Genomic DNA, 20891 nt, shown 5'->3' on the forward strand with positions numbered 1-20891 from the left:
CTGGAATGTACTACCTGAAAGGTTGGTGGAAGCAGACTCTATAGTAATTTTCTTCAAAGAATTGGATATATACTTGAAAAGGAAAATTTGCAGGGCTGTGGAGGAAGAGTGGGGGAGTGTGATTAATTAGCTAGCTCTTTCAAGCAGCTGGGACAGGTACAATGAGATGACTGGCATCCTTCTGCGCTGTAAGATTCTATGATTCTATTTTGTACATGGATTTCCAGGGGACAGTTGAATAAGTTCCACATGAAAGCTTATTAATTGAACTCAAAGCTTTGGGAATGCACAGAAATTGTTTGACAGGCAGAAAACAATGGGTATTGTTTAGGGGACTTATATCAGAGTGATGTGGGGGTGTGGGATGTAGTGAATGGGTTTCCCCAGGGATCAGTTATGGAACAACTGTTTCTAATTTACAACAATAACTTGGATTCAGGAACCAAAAGGAAATTAGAAATATTTGCAGTTGATAGTAAGCTAGCAGGAGCAGTGGAATCAGAGAAGGCAGCTCAGAAATTACAGTATGAATTGGATAAATGTAAGTGGGCAGAACAACAGCAGATAAAATTTAATAAAGACAAGTATAAAGCACTGCAAAAAGAAAAAATGGGCAACACACATATTCCATAAATGGCACTAACATACCTAAGGATGAAGTTGAAAGAGACCCAAGAATTTTTGTAGACTGGAAGGTCAACATGCCCAAACTAGAGAATGTTGGATTATAGAACCAAAGCAATAGAATATAAGTCAGAGGAAGTAATAATCAAAGTGTATTGTTCAGTGATCACTATTACATCACAGTCTGGTCACTGAATCACAGGGGAGACATTCAAGCATTGGAGACAGTGATTGATGCCTAATGTTCGAAATCTGAGATACAAGAAGACACTGGAGAAACATGGATGTTTTGGCCTTGGAAAGAGCCTCTGAGAGACAATCTTCGAGGTATAAAAGATGATAAATGGGAATTTCTATAATTTGGTGGCTCGGGAATGGACTTTGGAGCAGGGACAGAAGACAATGGCTTTGGTCTTCCCGCTTGTCATGCTAGGCCCCCACCTGCCAAGAATGAGGCACATTAATTTTGTCATGAACATTGATTTTAAACTGTTGCTGGAGGAAGGAAATGACTTGTTAAACAGATCAGCTGTGGCTGGAAAAGATATTTGCATACTAACAGACAGTGCTTGGAAGGACAAAGGACTATTCCCTAACACATTCAACCCACAATGGACCTTGATCACCAGGTGTGTAAAAGGAGCATTCCAGAGACTGCTAAGGTGATACAATTCAGGACTGGTAAGATCAGCTGGTCACATGACTAACTGGCTGTTCCAGGCTCTTTTGAACAAGCCACAAAGAGTTTGAACGCAGAAAGACTGTTTGCTCCTGGACTGAGAAGATCTCTCCTGTCTGTTCCCATCTCTTTCTCACAAGCCTCTGAATCCACTGAAGCCACATGAACCCCAAGAGAGAAAAGTCTCCTACAGTGAACAAGGTTGAAGAAGAATAATGGGCCCCAGAGAAAAGCAAGAACTACCTACAATCAAGGACTCTACGGTGAGCTCGAAGAATTGTAACAAAAACTCTTCAGCTATTGCTTCAAACTTTTCCACTTTATTTTTCTTATGCTCTTTTCTGTCTCTATTTGTATGTGTGTATCGCATATGCATGCTAGCGTGGGCACGTCGTGTATCTACAGGCATCAACCGAATTAGAGTTTAAGTTTAATAAATTTCAACTTTTCTTCTTTAAACCTAAGAAAACCTGCTTACGCTGGTTTATTTGCCTTATAATTGAAAAGCGGTGAACAAGGATTCACCAAGGGGGAGCTAAAAACACAGTGGGCTGAATTTTATTTGGGCGCTGCGCTGTGGCACCCTTTAAACTCAGTGGGGTGCCCGCAATTAGCAGCCGCCACAGATCCCCCGCGATATTTCACGGTGGGCTCATTATCATCACGATGCCGAGCCGCACCCACCTCCCCCCCCCCCCCCACAACATATTACATGGGGAGAGGCGGGACATTCGGTGCAGTGAGATACAATTTGACAGCTGTGCAGCAGGTGTTGGGGCCTTAATTAAAGCACCCCAGCACCTGCTTCCTGACAGCTGTCAAAGAAATACTTACCTGACTGCTGAAGAGTGGGGCTGCTGTCAATCTGGCAGCAAAGTAGAAAGTGCTGGAGAAACTCAGCAGGTCAGGCAGCATCTGTGGAGAGAGAAGCAGAACTAACATGACCAAGTTCACAGACCTGAAAGTTAACTGCTTCTCTCTCCACAGATTCTGCCTGACCTGCTGAGTTACCCCAGCACTTTCTGCTTTGCTGCCACATACTTACCCTGCTGTGTCCCAGTGTCCTGTAAAGTTGTGATCCTCTTCTTCCACTCCAGTGTAACAGTCCTTCTTGTAGGCATGCTGCACCTGGGTGAATAATCTTAATTTTGCACATTCCAGGACGTGACGCTTAAATATACCATAAAATGCAAATACACAACGGAAATAAAACAATAACTGAAGAATAATTATCTACTCTGAGCATCTAATCATCTGACTGTGAAAAGCCGCAGACTAATATGCATTTGGAATCTGTATTAATTTCTCTGCTAACAGTTATGTGAAAATACATGTAACTGCAATTATACAATCTTTGTTTATAAAAAACAGGACAATATGTTCATATTCTAGCTGCATTGCCACCTAGAAATATTACACCAATAAATATGATCAGCTGCTGCAGAAGCAAAGTGTTCGTGAACATACGTAGATGTGTAATAGTTGAGAAACCATAACATTAGAACAGATTTCCTCACCAGTGCTGCATTGGTTTTCAAACATGTGCAAGACAAACCTTGCAGCCAGAAGTCAGAGCTGTTACATGGTGGCGTTACCTTTGCATTTAAAGGACCACACCAAAAGCCGAGGATGGCAGAGGGATGCTCTAGGGTGGCCCCACAGTTCAGCGATGCCTCCCTGCTCATTCTCCTCCAGGCTGTGTGGGCAAGGTGGGAGGTCCTTTACACCAGCGATGGTAAGAAGAGGCCCTCCCACCTGAACAAGGCAGTCTGGCTGAAGATGGTAGAGGAGATGAATAGCCGTGGGGTCATGCGCTGTCAAAGGGTCCAATGCTAAAAGGGGATGAACGAGCACTCCTCCAGCCAGCCAGGAATCACTAGGCCTCATGTGCACAGGATATTAGTGCCAAAGTCATCCACAGCCAAAGGGCAAACAGATCAGCAGCCTTCCTCCCATCAGGCTGCAAGCGCAGAGGTTCCACCAAGAAGGGGCAGCCTCTCTGTTCACACTGACACAAATGGGAAGGCACGGGTGTCACAGCAATGTAAATACGTCTTTCAATAAATGTTCCTCACCAACATGTGCGTTCTTTTCTCTGTGTGAATGATGTGTGCCAGCACCTCGCACCAATGTTACATCCCTTTGCACCATTGGCCCTTCAGGAGAGCCAATGTATGCAATAACATCATTGCCATGCTACCATTACTCATGAGCGTCTCCATGGATCCAGTGACATGGACATTGGCTCAGTCAGCTGCTGCCTCTAATGGTTTACACAGGGATGCTGCAGATGTGGACTGGTGCACAGCAGGTGAATGAGGGGTGATGTGTGGCTTGCAGAGTTCATGTTGGTTCCTATGGAGCAGACAGCCTTTGTCTGATAAACTACTGCTGTACATCCCTACCTCACTGCTAGCCCTGCGTGCAGAGCCTGGTGCCATCTGCCCTCCCATGTGTCTTTCATGTTGTAAGTCCTCAGCGTCCTCATAGTCCAAGGAAGAATCCTGTTCATGTCTCTCCTCATCATGCCAGGCCTGTCCCCTATTGGGTGCGTAGTCGTGCAGAGCTGCAAAGAAAGGAGCTGTTCTTTTCGGCCCATGGTACAGGGCATCACCCTATCCATACAGCCATTGGACGTGCTCTTTCAGCATGCTGATCTCCTACTCAATGGTGGCTCTTGTAACCCAGTGGCTGGTGTTGTATCTTTCCTCTGCAGCAGTGGTGGAGTCTCTCACTGGTGTTGGGAGCCATGTCTGCAAAGGATAGCCCTTATCTCCAAGAGGCCACCTCTCCATCTAAGCCAGTTCAGTTAATGGGAATGGCACAGGTCCCAGGTGTCTTGGCAGCTGCCTGAGAAGCGGTCTAAGATTTGCATGAAGCATCTGCGGTGATCACATACCAGCTTCACCTAGATTGAGAGGATTCCTTTAATGGTGACGTCTGCAGGTGGTAGCCTGGCAGGAGGCCTGATGGCCACATGAGTGCAGTCTATAAACATTACAACCAATGGTTCTCCAGCAATGGTGCCAAAACCGATGGCCTACTGGGCCTGGCTGTGAGAGTCCGTCCTGAAGCGGACATATTCACTGGCCCTCCTGTGCAGGGCATCGGTGACCTCCCTGATCCAGCGGTGCACTGCTGACTCTGTGACCCCAGAAATGTCTCCGATGGGCCCCTGAAAAGCTGCATAGGCATCAAGCTTGAGAACCGCTGCCACTATGAGGACCACAGTTATAGGATGTTCACCGAAGGCCATGGGCTGCAGGTCAACTTTGAGCAGGGCACAGAGACGTGTCACCACCCTCTCTACATGCGCAATCGCCTCTGACACTGGTGCTCATCCAATGGCATGTCATGTGGGGCCTGTAGATGCACGGGAATCGTAATGGTGAGCTCCCCTTGGGGGCTGCTGCTCATGACCGGGAGCCTATACGTGGACCGCACCTGCTTGTTGATAATGCCTCTGGCACATACAGATCCTCAGGAGCAGAGGATCACACAATGTAGGATGAGCCATACCGATTTCCATGTGATAAATAAAGCTGAACCCTTCATGTATTCGAAGGTTCCTAACAGGTCATGGATTGGTGTTGACGGGTACATCAGCTGCTTTCGTGGATCAACTATGTGGCATGCCATGGCTTTGCCCATCTTGGCCAACACTCAGAGTGGCACAGCATGACTACATCAAGATCCTACCAGCTGAATCGATTGCCTTCACCATCCATATAACCTTCATGCTCCTACCCTTTCTGGAACCCTCCCCACACACAGGGTGACCAGTGTGCCATTGCTCCTTCACAAATACAAACAAACACAGAGCATACACTGTTTACAGAGGGAGGGTACACAGTACCTCCCTTCATGCCTGCAGAGCTTTCCCTCCAGTAATCCCAGACCCCCTCCCTCCTCAATTTAATAATGCAGAGCTGCGACCCCTGTAATCCCCTCTCCTCCCTCCCAGAATGCAGAGTGAGACCCCTGTAAACCCCCTCCTTCCTCCCTTTAAGAATGCAGAGTGAGACACCTGAAAACGGAGCTTACCTTCTGTCGTGAAACCTTCAGTCTCCGATGACCCGCCGGCTTTTTTAATCGTGAACGGGATGCACGTGACGGCCGCCCATTCAAAGTAAAATCAGGAAGTGTCCATGGAGAGGTGGTGAGCTGCATAACCTGCCAAGGTAAGTATCGTTTAACATAATCTAATTGGGGTGCCACTGCCATGTGAGGGGCGGGGGCTGCACCGAGGTCCCCCTGCCGCCGGTAATTTGCGGTGGGCCCTTCTCAACATTGTGGGTCAAGGCGGGCCTCTCCCTGTAGAATTTTACCAGGCCCCGAGCCATGACCCGCGCCGTCTAGGGGTCGATAAAATTCAGCCCAGTGTGTTTAAAAATAAAACCCTCTTCGGGTAAGATCAGGCGAAGGCTGAGAGGGACCCCGAGATACCTTTCTCTCCTGATTGTAACAACGATATTTAGTTGTAGCAAATATCGGATGCCGTACAAGCAGTCTGACTATTTAGCAACAGTAGAAGGGTCCAGCGAGATGGTGGTGAGGTAGAAATGGGTGTTGTCAGCATACTGATGCTATGTTTTCAGTTGGTGTCACTGAGGGGCATCATGTAGATGAGAAATAGGACAGGGACAACTAAATATCCTTGCGGACATCAGAGATAACTGCGGGAGCAAGAAGAGAAGCCTTTGCAGGTGATTTTCAGGCTACGACTGGAGTGTCCTGTGACAAGTGTCCCAAACACTCACCCCTCTTCCCTTTGTGTAATCTCTTGGTTTGATTCATGTTGGTCTGTTCCTGGTTCAAGTGCTGATCAATTTTGACTGAGGCTCCCGGTTCAGAGTTATCACCTTCACATGGAACTGGAGTCCAAACTGGAGTCGAGGGAGATGGTGAGCCTGACTGCACCTTGTTACATGCAGGGCATTTGTGACTATGGTTTCAGGGTGAATATCAGCGGGTTATAAATAACTGCTGTTTTTAGGTAGGATATCAAGGCATCACCCCTATTACTACCAATTACATATAGACTATCAGTGAGTTATTTTATTATTATTGGTTATAAAGGGAACCTGACATTTACCTTATTACTATTAGATTACAGTGCAAATTTAATGAGTTACCATTAGTTACTTGTGGAATCAAAGCTCTCTGACCTCTAGTATCCACTCTGTAAATTGTACCCCCACCTTCAGTTTCACCTTTCTCACCCTCGGTTTCTCCTCTTCCTGCCCTCAGTTGCACCTCTTCCCATCTTCAGTTTCCCTGTTCCCCCCACCTCGGTTTTCCCTCTTTCCCTGCCCTTGGTTTCTCCTTTTCCCCACCCTCAGTTTTCCCCTCTTCCCCACCTTCAGTTTCTCCTCTTGCCCGCCCTCAGTTTTTCCTCTTCTCCATCCTCGCTTTCCCCTTTTCCCTGCCCTAGGTGCAGAAAATATAAGCAGAAGAGTACAGCAGAAATTAGAACCAGAATGAGTAATAATGGCAAAAAGTCAAAGCTTAAGGCTCTTTATCTGAATGCACGCAGCATTTGTAACAAGATAGATGAGTTGACGGCACAAATAGAAATGAATGAGTATGACTTAATAGCTATTACAGAGACATGGTTGCAGGGTGAACAACACTGGGAACTCAATATTCAAGGGTATTCAATGTTCTGGAAAAATAGGCAAAAAGGAAAAGGAGGTGGGGTAGCTTTGTTAATAAAGGAAGGTTTCAGTGCGGTGGTGAGTAGTGATTGTGATGTGGAATCAGTTTGGGTGAAAATAAGGAATAGCAAGGGGAAGAAGTCACGGGTGGGAGTCGTCTATAGGACCCTGAAGAATTGCCTCACTGTAGGACAACGTATAAATTGGGAAATAATGAAGGCGTATAAGAACAGCACTACAATTGTCTTGGGTGATTTTAATCTGCATATTGACTGGACAAATCAGATTGGCAGAGGTAACATGGAAGGTGAATTTGTAGAGTGCATCAGGGATTGTTACTTAGAGCAATACGTTGCAGAACCTACCGGGGAACAGACTATTTTAGATCTAGTAATGTGTAATGAAGTATGATTAATAAGAGATTTCGTAGTTAAGGATCCTCTAGGGGGTAGCGATCACAACATGGTAGAATTTCAAATTCAGTTTGAGGGCGAGCAACCTGGCTCTCAAACCGGCGTCCTCAACCTAAACAAGGGCAATTGCAGAGGTATGAAGAAAGAGTTATCTAAAGCGGGTTGGGAAAATAGACATGAGGAGGGTCAGTGGATAAGCATTTAAGCAGATATTTCATACTCAGCAAAAATTTATCCCGGTCAAAAAGAAGGACTCGATGAGAAGGATGAACCACCCATGGTTAATAAAGGGGGTCAAGGAGAGTATCAATCAGAAACTAAGGCATACAAAGCAGCAAAAACTAGTGGTAGGCCAGAGGATTGGGAATTTTTTAGGAACCAGCAGCGGATGACTAAAAAGCTAATAAAGAGGGAGAAAATTGATTATGAAAGTAAATTGGCAAGAAATATAAAAACAAACAGCAAGAGCTTCTACGGGTAGATAAAAAGAAAGAGAGTAGCTAAAGTGAGCGTGGGACCCTTGGAGGATGTGACTGGAGAATTGATAACGGGGAACAGGGAAATGGCAGATAATTTAAACCAATATTTTGCATCAGTCTTCATGGTGGAGGATACTATAAACATCCCACAGATATCAGATAAGCAGGGAGCTAATGGGAGGAAAGATCTTGTAACAGTTTCCATCACGAGGGATAAAGTATTTGACAAACTAATGGGACTAAAGGCAGACAAGTCGTCAGGACCTGATGGCCTGCATCCAAGGGTTTTAAAGGAAGCGGCTGCAGAGATAGTGGAGACATTAGTTGAAATATTCCAGAACTCACTGGATTCTGGGAGGATCCCAGTGGATTGGAAAACCGTTAATATGACATCCCTGTTCAAGAAGGGAGGAAGAAAAAAAGCAGGAAACTATAGGCCAGTCAGCCTAACATCGGTCTTTGGGAAAACGCTAGAGTCCATTATTAAGGACCTTATACAGTGGTTAGCACCACAGCCTCACAGCTCCAGTGACCCAGGTTCAGTTCTGGGTACTGCCTGTGTGGAGTTTGCAAGTTCTCCCTGTGACCGCATGGGTTTCCACCGGGTGCTCCGGTTTCCTCCCACATGCCAAAAACTTGCAAGTTGATAGGTAAATTGGCATTGGTAAATTGCCCCTAGTGTAGGTAGGTAGTAGGAGAATTGTGGGGATGTGAGAGGGAATACGGGATTCATGTAGGATTAGTATAAATGGGTGGTTGATGGTCAGCACAGACTCGGTGGGTCAAAGGGCCTGTTTCAGTGCTGTATTTCTCTATGAAATAGCAAGACATTTAGAAAAGCTTAATGCAATCAGAGTCAACATGGTTTTGTGAAAAGGAAATCATGTTTGACAAATTTGCTAGAATTCTTTGAGGATATAACCCACAGAGTTGATAAAGGGGAACTGGTAGATGTAGTGTATTTAGATTTCCAGAAGGCATACGATAAGGTGCCACATAAAAGATTATTGCACAAGATAGGAGCTCACGGTATTGGGGGTAATGTATTAGCATGGATTGAGGATTGGTTAACTCACAGAAGACAGAGTCGGGATTAACGGGCCTTTTTCAGGTTGGAAAGACGTAACTAGTGGAGTGCCACAATGATCAGTCCTAGGGTCAATTATTTACTATCTATATTAATGACGTGGAGGAGGGGGCACAGTGTAATATATCCAAATTTGCTGATGATACAAAAATAGGTGGGAGAGCATATTGTGATGAGGACATAAGGAATCTGCAAGGGCATATAGATAGGTTGAGTGAGTGGGCAAAAACTTGGCAGATGGAGTTTATTGTAGGAAAGTGAGAGGTCATGCACTTTGGTAGGAAGAATCAAAAGGCGGACTATTATTTAAATGGAGAGGGACTCCAAAAAAGTGCAGCACAGAGGGATCTGGGCATTCTCGTACATGAAACACAAAAAGTTAGCATGCAGGTGCAGCAAGTAATTAAGAAGGCAAATGGAATTTTGGCCTTTATTGCTAGGGGGTTGGAGTTTAAAAATAGGGAAGTCTTGTTACAACTGTACAGGGTGTTGGTGAGGCCGCACCTGGAGTATTGTGTACAGTTTTGGTCCCCGTACATAAGAAAGGATATACTGGCATTGGAGACAGTTCAAATGAGATTCACTAGGCTGATTCCTGGGATGAAGGGATTGACTTATCAAGAACAGCTGAACAGGTTAAGCCTTTATTCATTACAGTTTAGAAGAATGAGGGGTGATTTTATTGAAACGTACAAGATTCTGAGGGGGCTTGAAAGGGTAGATGTTGAGAAGATGTCTCTGCTAGTGGGGGAATCTCGAACTAGGGAACATAGTTACAGAATAAGGGGACACTCATTTAAAACTGAGATGCGAAGGAATTTCTTATTTCAAAGGGTAGTGAATGTCTGGAATTCTCTACTCCAGAGAGTTGTGAAGGCTAGATCACTGAAAGTATTTAAAGAGGAGGTAGATAGATTTTTGAAATATCGGGGAGTTGAGGGCTATGAGGAGCTGGCACGAAAGAGGAATTGAAGTCTGGGGCAGATCGGCCATAATCTTATTGAATGGCGGGGCAGGCTTGAGGGGCTGAATGGCCTACTCCTGTTCCTATTTCTTATGTTCTGATGCCCTGGGTTTCTCCTCTTCCCCACCCTCAGTTTCCCTTTCTTCAGTTTCCCTTTTCCCCACCCTCAGTTCCTCCTCTTGCCCGCCCTCGGCTTCTCCTCTTCACCATCCTCAGTTTCCCCTCTTCCCCACCCTTTCCTCAGTTTCCCCTTTTTCCCTTCCTCAGTTTCCCCTTTCCCGACCCTCAGTTCCTCCTCTTGCCTGGCCTCGATTTCTCCTCTTCTCAATCCTTGGTTTCCCCTCTTTGCCTATTGCCTTCTGGTTGTTGCAACTTCTCGCACAACAGTTGCTGGCACGAAACCATGAACAAAAAAATCTCAGCTACAGTGGGCCTGACCTTTATAAGGTAAATGTAATTCTGGTTCGAGAAGTCATGTGATCAGCTATCACCTGATCAGGCATCACATGTTCTGAGTTTATGTGGTCAGGACATCATATGATGAAACCTCCAGGAATGGTCTCCAGCCAGAATTGGCAATCCCATGGGGTAGCCAGAAACTGGTAGACCTCAATCTGGCTAGCTGCATCAAGATACTCGTCTGGCGCTCTGCAGTTCGCCAGCTTAATGTGAATGAGAATCACTGCTGCTTCTTTGCTTCAAGTGTGCTCTGCCAGTCAGTTGCCCAAAACTCAAAATCAACCTCAGAGAGTGAGCAATACATGGAATGGACTCCTGGGCAGAGCAGTAGAGAAGAAAGCCTGGACCCATGGGATGCTGGAAAAGAGGTATTTAGGATCCTTCTAGATGAGCCAGCTAAGATGGGCCAAATGGTCTTACAGAGTTCTCCTTCCAGAGTTGGTGCCCTGGCCAATATTTCGCCCTCAGCCAACATCACTAAAAAAAAGATTATCTGGTCATTATCACATTACTGTTTGTGGGATTTTGCTTTGCACAAACTAACTGTTCACATTTCCCTACATTACAACAGTGACTACACTTCAAAAATCCTTCATTGGCTGCAAAGCAATTTGGGATGTTCTGAGATTATGAAAGGTGCTATATGCATGGAAATTCTTTCTCTTTCTTTAAGCCAAAGAACTGTCCTACATACTCCAAGACTGAGTGGGGGAAAAGCCACAGTTAGCCATAAAAAAGTCACATACTCCTTGTCAGGCCACAGTTGGCCATTCTTGGTATAGGTATAAAAAATAATAAAGATGGCAGCATACATTACATTGTACAGTAATATTTGAGCTGGTGCAAGCTGGTGGACCATTTCTGGAGCTTCTACATTCTATTCTTCCAGTGTTTTTTTATTTGTGTGTTCATCTTGAGTTGTAACAAAAGCAAAACAAATAATGACAAATAACGTATTAATAAAAATCTTTGAAAAGTTGAGTTTTAAGTCAGGACTTAGATGATTTCAGTAAATCAGCAATTGATCTTAAATGTTTTTGAATGGATTTATATTTATAAATTCCAACATTTGAACTGCTGCTTTACTTTTTCATGTGAAATGAATATTTTATATATTTCTATCTCCACATATATACATGTGTACAAACAGAGCAGTGCAGATTCCAATTGAATGAATGGTAGGCAAACTTTAGATATAATGCTGTAAAAGACATTCAAAACATAGAAGTCCTAAAAAGGAGAATAATTAGAGTCTTACAATAAACATATCTACGTCTGTCACCAGCTTTTCTTTTATCTTCTGCACCTCTGAACTTCGAAAACTATATTTCACTTGCAGATTTGAAAATACAAGAACGCTTTTCATCATATAGTGCAGTGCACTCCTGTTAAATGTACAGCTGGTTCTTCACATTTGTTTATAGATTTGTCATTAGTATTAACTCAAGAGAAGCCCATATAAAGTGTGTTGTATGACAAAATGACTTTGTGTGGAAAAATGCTGCTTTATGTTCACAACAGTAGGATGGTTTAAGACATAATATTTACACTGCGCTCCAGCAGGCAGATGAACAATTGTTGTTTCCCATGGTGACTGTGGGGAAAGGGGAAAGATCCAGCAAAGTACAAAAGAGGGAAGGGAAGAAGAATATTGAACAGAAGATCTGGTTTTAGTGGCAATACTGTAGGAAAAGCTCGGCCTGCCAACTACCCACTTTACGATATGGACATTCGTGTTTGGAGCCCCATACATCAGTAGGCTTTCTCATGCTTCTCCAAGTCACCCATATAGCCACCACTGCTTAGTTCCTCTGTACAGGCTCAATATGTTTCTCTGCAGAAGGTAGAGGAGGAGAGAATCAGGTAAATTGAAATATTTTTCATTTTTTTTTGATACTACGTCTGTATTTTATGAAAGGTGTAATTTCTCATTCGATACTCCCCTTCCATCGCCTCTTTAGTACTTTGCTGGATCTTTCCCCTCTTCTTAGTCATTTTCAGGTTGGTAGGGTGTACTAGTGGACTAATGCAAGGACCAGTGCTGGTGCCTCAATAATTTACAATCCATATCAATTACTTAGATGAGGGGGCCGAGTATAATGTATCCAAGTTGCTGGTGATACCAAGTTAGGTGGGAAAGTAAGCTGGGAGGCTGGAACAAGGATATAAAAAGGGTAAGTGAGTGGGCAAGAATGTGGCAAATGGAATATAATGTGGAGAAATGTGAAGTTAATGACTTTGGTAGGAGAAATGGAAAAGCAGAATATTTTCTAAATGGTGAGAGATTGGGAAATGTCGATATTCAGAGGGACCTGGTTGTCCTTGTACACAAATCACAAATGCAGGTACAGCAAGCAATTAGGAAAACAAATAGCAGGTTAGCCATTATTACAAAGGGATCAGAGTACAACAGTAAAGAAGTCTTACTGTAATTGTAAAGGGCCTTGGTGAGACCACACCCAGAGTTCTGCATACAGTTTTGGTCTCCTTACCTAAGGAAGGATATACTTGCGACAGCACAGTGGCGCAGTGGTTAGCACCGCAGCCTCACAGCTCCAGCGACCCGGGTTCAATTCTGGGTACTGCCTGTGTGGAGTTTGCAAGTTCTCCCTGTGTCTGCGTGGGTTTCCTCCGGGTGCTCCGGTTTCCTCCCACATGCCAAAGACTTGCAGGTTGATAGGTAAATTGGCCATTATAAATTGCCCCTAGTATAGGTAGGTGGTAGGGAAATATAGGGACAGGTGGGGATGTGGTAGGAATATGGAATTAGTGTAGGATTAGTATAAATGGGTGGTTGATGGTCGGCACAGACTCGGTGGGCCGAAGGGCCTGTTTCAGTGCTGTATCTCTAAACTAAACTAAACTAAACTTGCTTCAGAGGAAGTGCAGCAAAGATTCACTAGATTGATTGCTGGAATGAGGGGATTGGCCTAAGGGGAGGAATTGAGTAGACTAGGCTTTTATTCCCTAGGGCTTAGAGGAATGAGAGGTGATCTTGTTGAAACATATAACATTTTTAAGGGCAAATGCTTAGAGGATATTTCTCCTGGGTGGGGAGTCTAGAACTACGGGTCAGAGTCTCAGAATAAAGGGTTGGCCGTTAAGGACTGTGATGAAGAGAAATTTCTTCATTCAAAGTATTATGGACCTTTGGAATTCTCTACCCCAGAGGGCTGTGGATGCTCAGTCATTGAGTATATTCAAGACAGATTTTTGGATTTTTGGATACCAACCGAATTAAGGGATATGGGAATAGTGCAGGAATGTGGAGTTGAGGTAGAAGATCAGCCATGATCTTGAATGGCGGAGCAGTTCAAAAGGCTGAAGGGCTTACTATTGTTCCTATTTCTTATGTTCTTATGCTCTTAAATACTACTGAGAGTTTTTGGTCCAAAGTACTGCCTCTGGAAGAATGGATACCCTTGCCCTGTGCTCTGTTATTGATTGTTAAAGCTACAGTTGCTGTATAAAGTGCTGGTGGAGTGAGAGCTTCTGTCTCAGATCAGAACTGCACAAGACTTAGAAGAATGCTAGAAAGACACATTGTCCCCATCATCAACATTTAACACTGACAGTCAATGTTTTGACTCTGCTGTTTGCTTGTCAGTGCTTGCTGACGAAATTCAGTGCAGGATTTAGACTTTGCTCACTGTCCTGAGGTAGCCTCAGAAACTGGGTATGGTAATATAGTGGCTAAGGGATACAGTAGTGCAGTCGTTTTGTTATTGGATAAGTAAGCCAAAGCCTGGACTGAAGTCAAATGGAATTCAGTTTGTAAAACAATCTGGAAATAAAAAGCTGGTATCAGTAAAAAAAAAATTGTGTAGCTATTGGATTGTTGTAAAATCCCAACTGGTTCACGAATGTCCTTTAGAGGAAGAGACCTGCCAACCTAGGCTGGCCTATATGTGACTCCAGTCCCACACCAATGTGATTGACTCTTAACTTCCCTCTGTGGCTCAGCAAGCCATTCAAAACTGTCACTGGTGTTTCAAGAAGGCCCACCATCACCTTCTCAGGGCAGCTAAGGATGGGCAATAAATGCTGGTATAAAAGCAAAATACTGCGGATGCTGGAAATAAATGCTGGTCTTGGCATACGAAGAATGAATTTTAAAAAAAGCACTTATGCTTGTATTATCAACACAGATGCAGCCAAGTCACCAGATGACTGAGGTTCTTTGTATTCATGAATATGTTTGAAACATTTAGCATGTAAACGTTATGCACCTTCCAGTACTAAACCTAAAGATTGGTGGCTCTGGGCAATGAAAATGATGACTAATTATATCAGCATTTTTACAGAGCTTTGTAATGAAAACAAATCAGGAGAAGATATTGTGATGAGAGCAAATGTATTTTGTCAGACATTTAAAAGTTAATTTCAATGACTGAACCTCCACAACTCTGTGAGGTAGAGAATTCCAGATTCACAATCCTTTGAGTGAAGAAATTTCTCCCCATCTCAGTCTTAAATAGCTGACCCTTTGTTCTCAATCTGTGGCCCCTAGTTCTAGTCTCCCCAGCCAGGGGAAACATCCTCCCAGTGTCTCTCCTATCAAGTGAGTCAGTACAGCTCTTCAGGTGCAATGGGGCCTCTCACACTTGTTATTGTAGTCAGAAATAGCGATAATCTGGATCACAAGAGGAGGGACAAGTGAGACCAGTTGCAGGTGGATGCAGCAATGCAGACTTTAAATATTAGCCCAAAACTAAACTGAATTTGATTTTTTTGTACAAGTAAAAGCATCTCTGTGGCTGGTGAATGTTGATAGGCTTCCTTCCTATGGTGTTTGCATTACTCAGGAAATTCCATCTGTGCAAGAATATGGTATTAAAATTCCACCATGATCATTCTCAACCATTCTGTGGTCCCTCATCCCATGCTAAGACCATCACAGGCCCCAGTGGAAAGTAATGCTCAAAATAAGGCATTATTGAAGAGAGTCAAACATTAGAATTCCACACTGACAGCATTTCCTGAGTTCTGTCTGCACCTATGCATCTAGAGAATAAAAGTCAGCACCTCCTACTGCTGCCAGCCCGACCTGTAAGGTTACCTCCGAATGCCCAGCTCATCCATGGAACTTGAATATTTTTGTGCTTATGTGACGCATGGATTATAGCCAGAGCATTTCCAGCAATGTTTTTCTTCCCGCCCATGCACCATTATGTCTTGAGTGTCCCATGCATACTGAAAACACCCAGCTTTACCTCTCCACCATTTTTTATGAACCCTTTGTGTTGTCAGACAGCTTGATCAACAGCCACGTTTAGATTTGAATTCCCTCCAATTAAACATAGGGGCTTACAAAAATCATCGGACAAGAAATTGTTTGGGTCTGTTTTTTGGGTGCTCTGAATGTCCTGAGAGCTCCAGAATGGTGCTGCAGTGCGTGCGCATATTTGTAGGGTGGATCACACCAGACACCATATCAGTCAGGGCATTTGCGCTTGCGCAGTGAAAATCTGCAGAAAGTATGCAGAGCAGGCAGATCATGATGTAAGTATGTGTGCAAAACTGATAGGAAGCAAATGATGTCATTTTAGAGATCAACACACCAGCCAATGCCCTCTCTTAACCTCACACAGCTGAATACATGTTCAGCAACAGAAAGCACCCCATCCACCAAACCACCCCCTCCCCCAATCCTGATCAGTGCTATTTAAAGGAATCTTCAGCTACTTAGAGGTTATTTGCTGCTGAAGACTTCTGTACTAACTAGTTACTCCCGACAATGGTTCATGAGTAAGCATTCCCTTTGGAATACAGCATGACTTGGAGAATGAACAGAGGCCATGCAGAGCAGGGCAAGCTGCTGGAAGAGGGAGGAGGAGAGGGGAAGAGGGGGAGAAGTTCTCTCAGCAAGAGACCATATCCACCCAGGATGTTCAGGAAGCAATTCTCCTACCTGAACCTCAGTGAGGAATAATGTGTGAGATATCTGCATTTAAGTAATGTCATCCTCACTGTAATCTGCCACCTGCTACAACTACAACCTCAGAGCAGGGCAAGGACCACATTGCCACTGGCTATGAAGATGAATGTGGCAATGAACCTTTATGTGTCAGTCTCCTTCCAGGCTGGATGGTTCTATTTGCAACATCTCACAGTTTGCGGTCCACTGTTTCCTAAGGGTGGTCACTGAGGCTCTCTACTCAATGTGAGCTAACTATATTTCATTCTTCCATGCCAGAGGGATAACAGATGGAATGAGCATATGACTTCACTACCATTGCAAGCTTCCCCATGGTGCAGGGTGCCATTCACTGCACATATATTATGTTGAAGTCACCACATGTCAACTCTGTCCTATATCAGAACTGAAAGGGATCTTTCTTGTTCAACACCCAGATGGTGTGTGGCCATAGGCAGCAGCTAATCATGTAGGTCTATGCCTGGTATCCTGCTGGCAAATCATGATGCCTTTATTCTGTGGCAATCCAATGTGCCAGCTACTTTGGAGCCACCATGGTAAACCAAAGGGTTGCTACTAGGTGATGAGGGCTATCTGCTAATAACATGGCTGATGACTCTGATGACAGGGAAAACAGCTTTAAAAACTACCTTCCTACAGCTCAAAGAAAGTAAAAAAAAAAATACTGGCCCAAACAGGGAAAGAAGAAACCAATTACCTCAAGTTGTAGAAGACAGAGCACTGAACAACAGTCTGCAAATCAATAACTGTAATCCACACACACGCGCACAGCATGCATACAATGAAAGCCATACTGCCACACAAAATGTGATAGAGCAGAGCATTGGCCAGCGTCTGGGGAGGAGAAACATGAGGAGGAGGAGGAGGAGGAGAAGAGGAGGAAGATAAAAGGAGGTGGCGACCCCTTTCTGACCGGGCTGTCCATGAAGAAGTCATCCGGGTGTGATACCAGTAACTGTAACCCCAATTCCCCATTCACCAACAGTCCCACAAGTTGGGCTTGATTTTATACTCTGTTAGAAGGCGGGATTTCTGGCGGGGTGGGGGGGTGGGGGGGGGGGGCGGAGAATCAACGTGGAGTCGTCCGCCAAGGTACCGGACGCTATAATGCCAGTTTCCGATTTCCTCGGAGGTGGCCAAGTTCCATGGCAGCACCTCCACCGCAACATGACGGGATCATAATTTAAATCTGTTGCATACTGTTTTGTATAAATTTGTATCTAATTTGCCATGATCCTATCAGGCGTTCAGAATCTTATGCATGATGTGCAGCACTCATGTGCCTTCATTTTCTCGTATGGAAATGCTGATGCCACCGAGGTGAACATACGAGCATGCGAATTAGGAGCAGGAGTAGGCCACTTGGCCCCTCGAGCCTGCCCCGCCATTCAACAAGATCATGGCTGATCTGATTGTAACATCAACTTCACACGAGAGTCATTGGTGCCTGCCAGGGTTAGATAGGTTATCTGTTGTTATCTTGTGGAATTTTCTTTCACATCAGACATTGACGCTGTGCTCAATCTGCAGATGTGAGGGAAGGAGGGAACTCTGCAAGTGGATACTATTGGGTGGGAAGGGGGGTCCTCTGTAAGTCGATACTATTGTATGATTGCATTTAAGAGTGATGTCCCTTTAAGATCTTAGTATGCCAATGAACTAAGTACCAGGACATGGTCATGTGATTCAAAGCCAGCATCACTCTGTAACTGTAACACCTAGAGGAAGGCTCTGTAAATAGCTCTGTACTGTATAATAGTGTAGTTGTAACTAAACCTTTTTGAGATCTTCAACTAACTGGACTCCACGCATCTCATTTATCTTGCATCAGACAATATAAAAAGAATGCAATACATGGTGGCGAGCTTTTCATTACATGGTGACAGCTGTGGTGAGAAGACAGAATCTAAGATTGAAGACCACAGGGAAAACAGCTTTAAAAACTACCTTGCTACAGCTAAAAGAAAGTTAAAAAAATACTGGCCCAAACAAGGAAAGAAGAAACCACTTACCTCAAGTTGTAGAAGACAGAGCACTGAATAACAGTCTGCAAATCAATAACTGTGATCGGATGAGGCATGGTCCCAACTGTCCAGGAATCCCCATTGAGAAAAAAAAGCTTTGAGGTGCTTGCAAAGTTGATTTTTTTAAAAGGCTCAGCAAAAGAAAAATAGCAAGGAAATCCCAATCTCTATCTCAGGCTGATCGATTGTTTTCAAAGGCACCCCCAGGCTGATTGAGGCGGCACCCTTACAGGAGGCACCCAACAGCAAATAGCAAAGGAATCCTCCATTCACGCAGCTCGCAGCTACAGCTTTAAAAAAAACCTATTAAACCGCTCAAGCAGGAAGAGCTTTCATTCACTCAGCCAAAGTTTAAAAAAAACTTTGGTGGAATGGGCAGATAGGTGGCAGATGAAATTCAATACAGAAAAATGTGAAGTGATTCATTTTGGTAGGAAGAACATGGAGAGACAACATAGAATAAAGGGTACTATTCTAAAAGGGCTGCAGGAGCAGAGGGACCTATATATATGTGCATAAGTCATTGAAGGTGGCAGGACAGGTTGAAAGAGCAGTTAATAAAGCATAGAGTATCCTGGGCTTTATTAATAGGTGCATAGAGTACAAGAGCAAGGAGGTTATGTTGAAATTGTATAAGACACTAGTTTGGCCTCAGCTGGAGTATTGCGTCCAGTTCTGGGTGCCGCACGATCAGAAGGACGTGAGGGCATTGGAGGGAGTACAGAAAAGATTCACGAGGATGGTTCCAGGGATGAGGAATTTCAGTTATGAAGATAGATTGGGGAAATTAGGACTGTTTTCCTTGCAGAAGAGAAGGTTGAGAGGTGATTTGATAGAGGTATTCAGAACCATGAGGGGTCTTGAATAGGGTAGATAGAGAGAAATGGTTCCCACTCATGAAAGGATCAAGAACGAGAGGGCACAGATTTCAAGTATTTGGTAAGAGAAGCAAAAGTGGCATGAGGAAAAACTTTTTCACCTTTCACGCAGTGAGTGGTTAAGGTCTGGATTGCACTGCCTGAGAATGTGGTGAAGGCAGGTTCAATTGAAGCATTCAAAGGGAATTAAACAGTTAGATGAAAAGGAAGAATGTGCAGGGTTATGGGGAAAAGGCAGGGGAATGGAACTGAGGGAATTGCTCTTTCAGAGAGCCAGTGCAGACACAATAGGCTGAATGGCCTCCTTCTGCACTGTAACAATTCTGTAATTCTGCTTTACAGACCAAGTAATTACAGAAAAACAGGCTGTGAAAATACGAATAGCAGTTGGAAGTGAGGGATTACACAGAATCAATATCTCAAGCATATCTGATGAGGACCAGAAAGATCCCACCAAGAAATGGAAAATACTAGAAGATCAGCTCGATCAAGAGTGAATTTTTGAATTCACCACCTGGAATTGATGTCCTACAGGCAGAAATCACAGAAATCAATAGACCAGTTTGTCAGCTGATGCCGTAGTAAGGGCAATGAATGTGATTTTTCAGAGTTGGCAGAACGAATAATGGAGCTGGTGAATCATGTTTAACCACTTTATTGGAGTTCTTTGAAGGATTGACGTGTGCTGTGGATAAAGGGGAGCCTATTGACGTACTGTACTTGGATTTCCAGAAGGCATTTGACAAGATGCCACATAAAAGGTTATTGCGCAAAGTAGGAGCTCATGGTGTAGGAAGTAGCATATTAGCATGGATATAAGATTGTCTGGCTGGCAGAAAACAGAGAGTATGCATAAATGGGTCCTTTTCTGATTGGCAGGATGTTACGAGTGGAGTCCCACAAGGGTCTGTGCTGGGGCTTCAATTTTTTACAATTTATATTAATGATTTAGATGAGGGGAGCGATGGCATGGTAGCTAAATTTGCAGATGACACTAAGATAGGTAGGAAAATATGTTGTGAAGAGGACATAAGGAGGTTACAGACTGATATAGATAGGTTGAGTGAATGGGCAAAAATCTGGCAGATGGAGTATAATGTGGGAAAATGTGATGTTGTTAACTTTGGTAGGAAGAATAAAAAAGCAGAGTCTTACTTAAACGGGGAACGACTGTAGGATTCTGAGCTGCAGAGGGATCTAGGTGTTCTAGTGCATGAGTCATAAAAGGTTAGTATGCAGGTACAGCAGGTAATAAAGAAGGCTATTGGAATGCTATCTTTTATTACGAGAGGAATTGAAAATAAAAATAAGGATGTTATGCTTCAGTTATACAGGGCGTTGGTGATACCGCATCTCCAATACTGTGTGCGGTTTTGGTCTCCTTATTTAAAGAAGGTTGTGAAAGCGTTGGAGGCGGTTCAGAGGCGGTTTACTAGATTGATACCTGGAATGAGGGGGTTGTTTTATAACGACATACTGGGCTCATGTTCACTGGAGTTTAGAAGATTGAGGGGAGACTTGATTGAAGTTTATAAGATCCCGAACGATCTTGACAAGTTGAATGTGAAAAGGATGTTTCCTCTTGTGGGTGAGTCCAGAACTAGGGTTCATTGTTTGAAAATTAGGGGTTGCCCTTTTAGGACAGAGGAGAGGAGAAATTTTTTCTCTCAGAGGATTGTGCAACTTTGG

The sequence above is a fragment of the Heterodontus francisci genome, chromosome 7, assembly GCF_036365525.1.
Source record: "Heterodontus francisci isolate sHetFra1 chromosome 7, sHetFra1.hap1, whole genome shotgun sequence".
In the NCBI taxonomy this organism is placed as follows: domain Eukaryota; kingdom Metazoa; phylum Chordata; class Chondrichthyes; order Heterodontiformes; family Heterodontidae; genus Heterodontus; species Heterodontus francisci.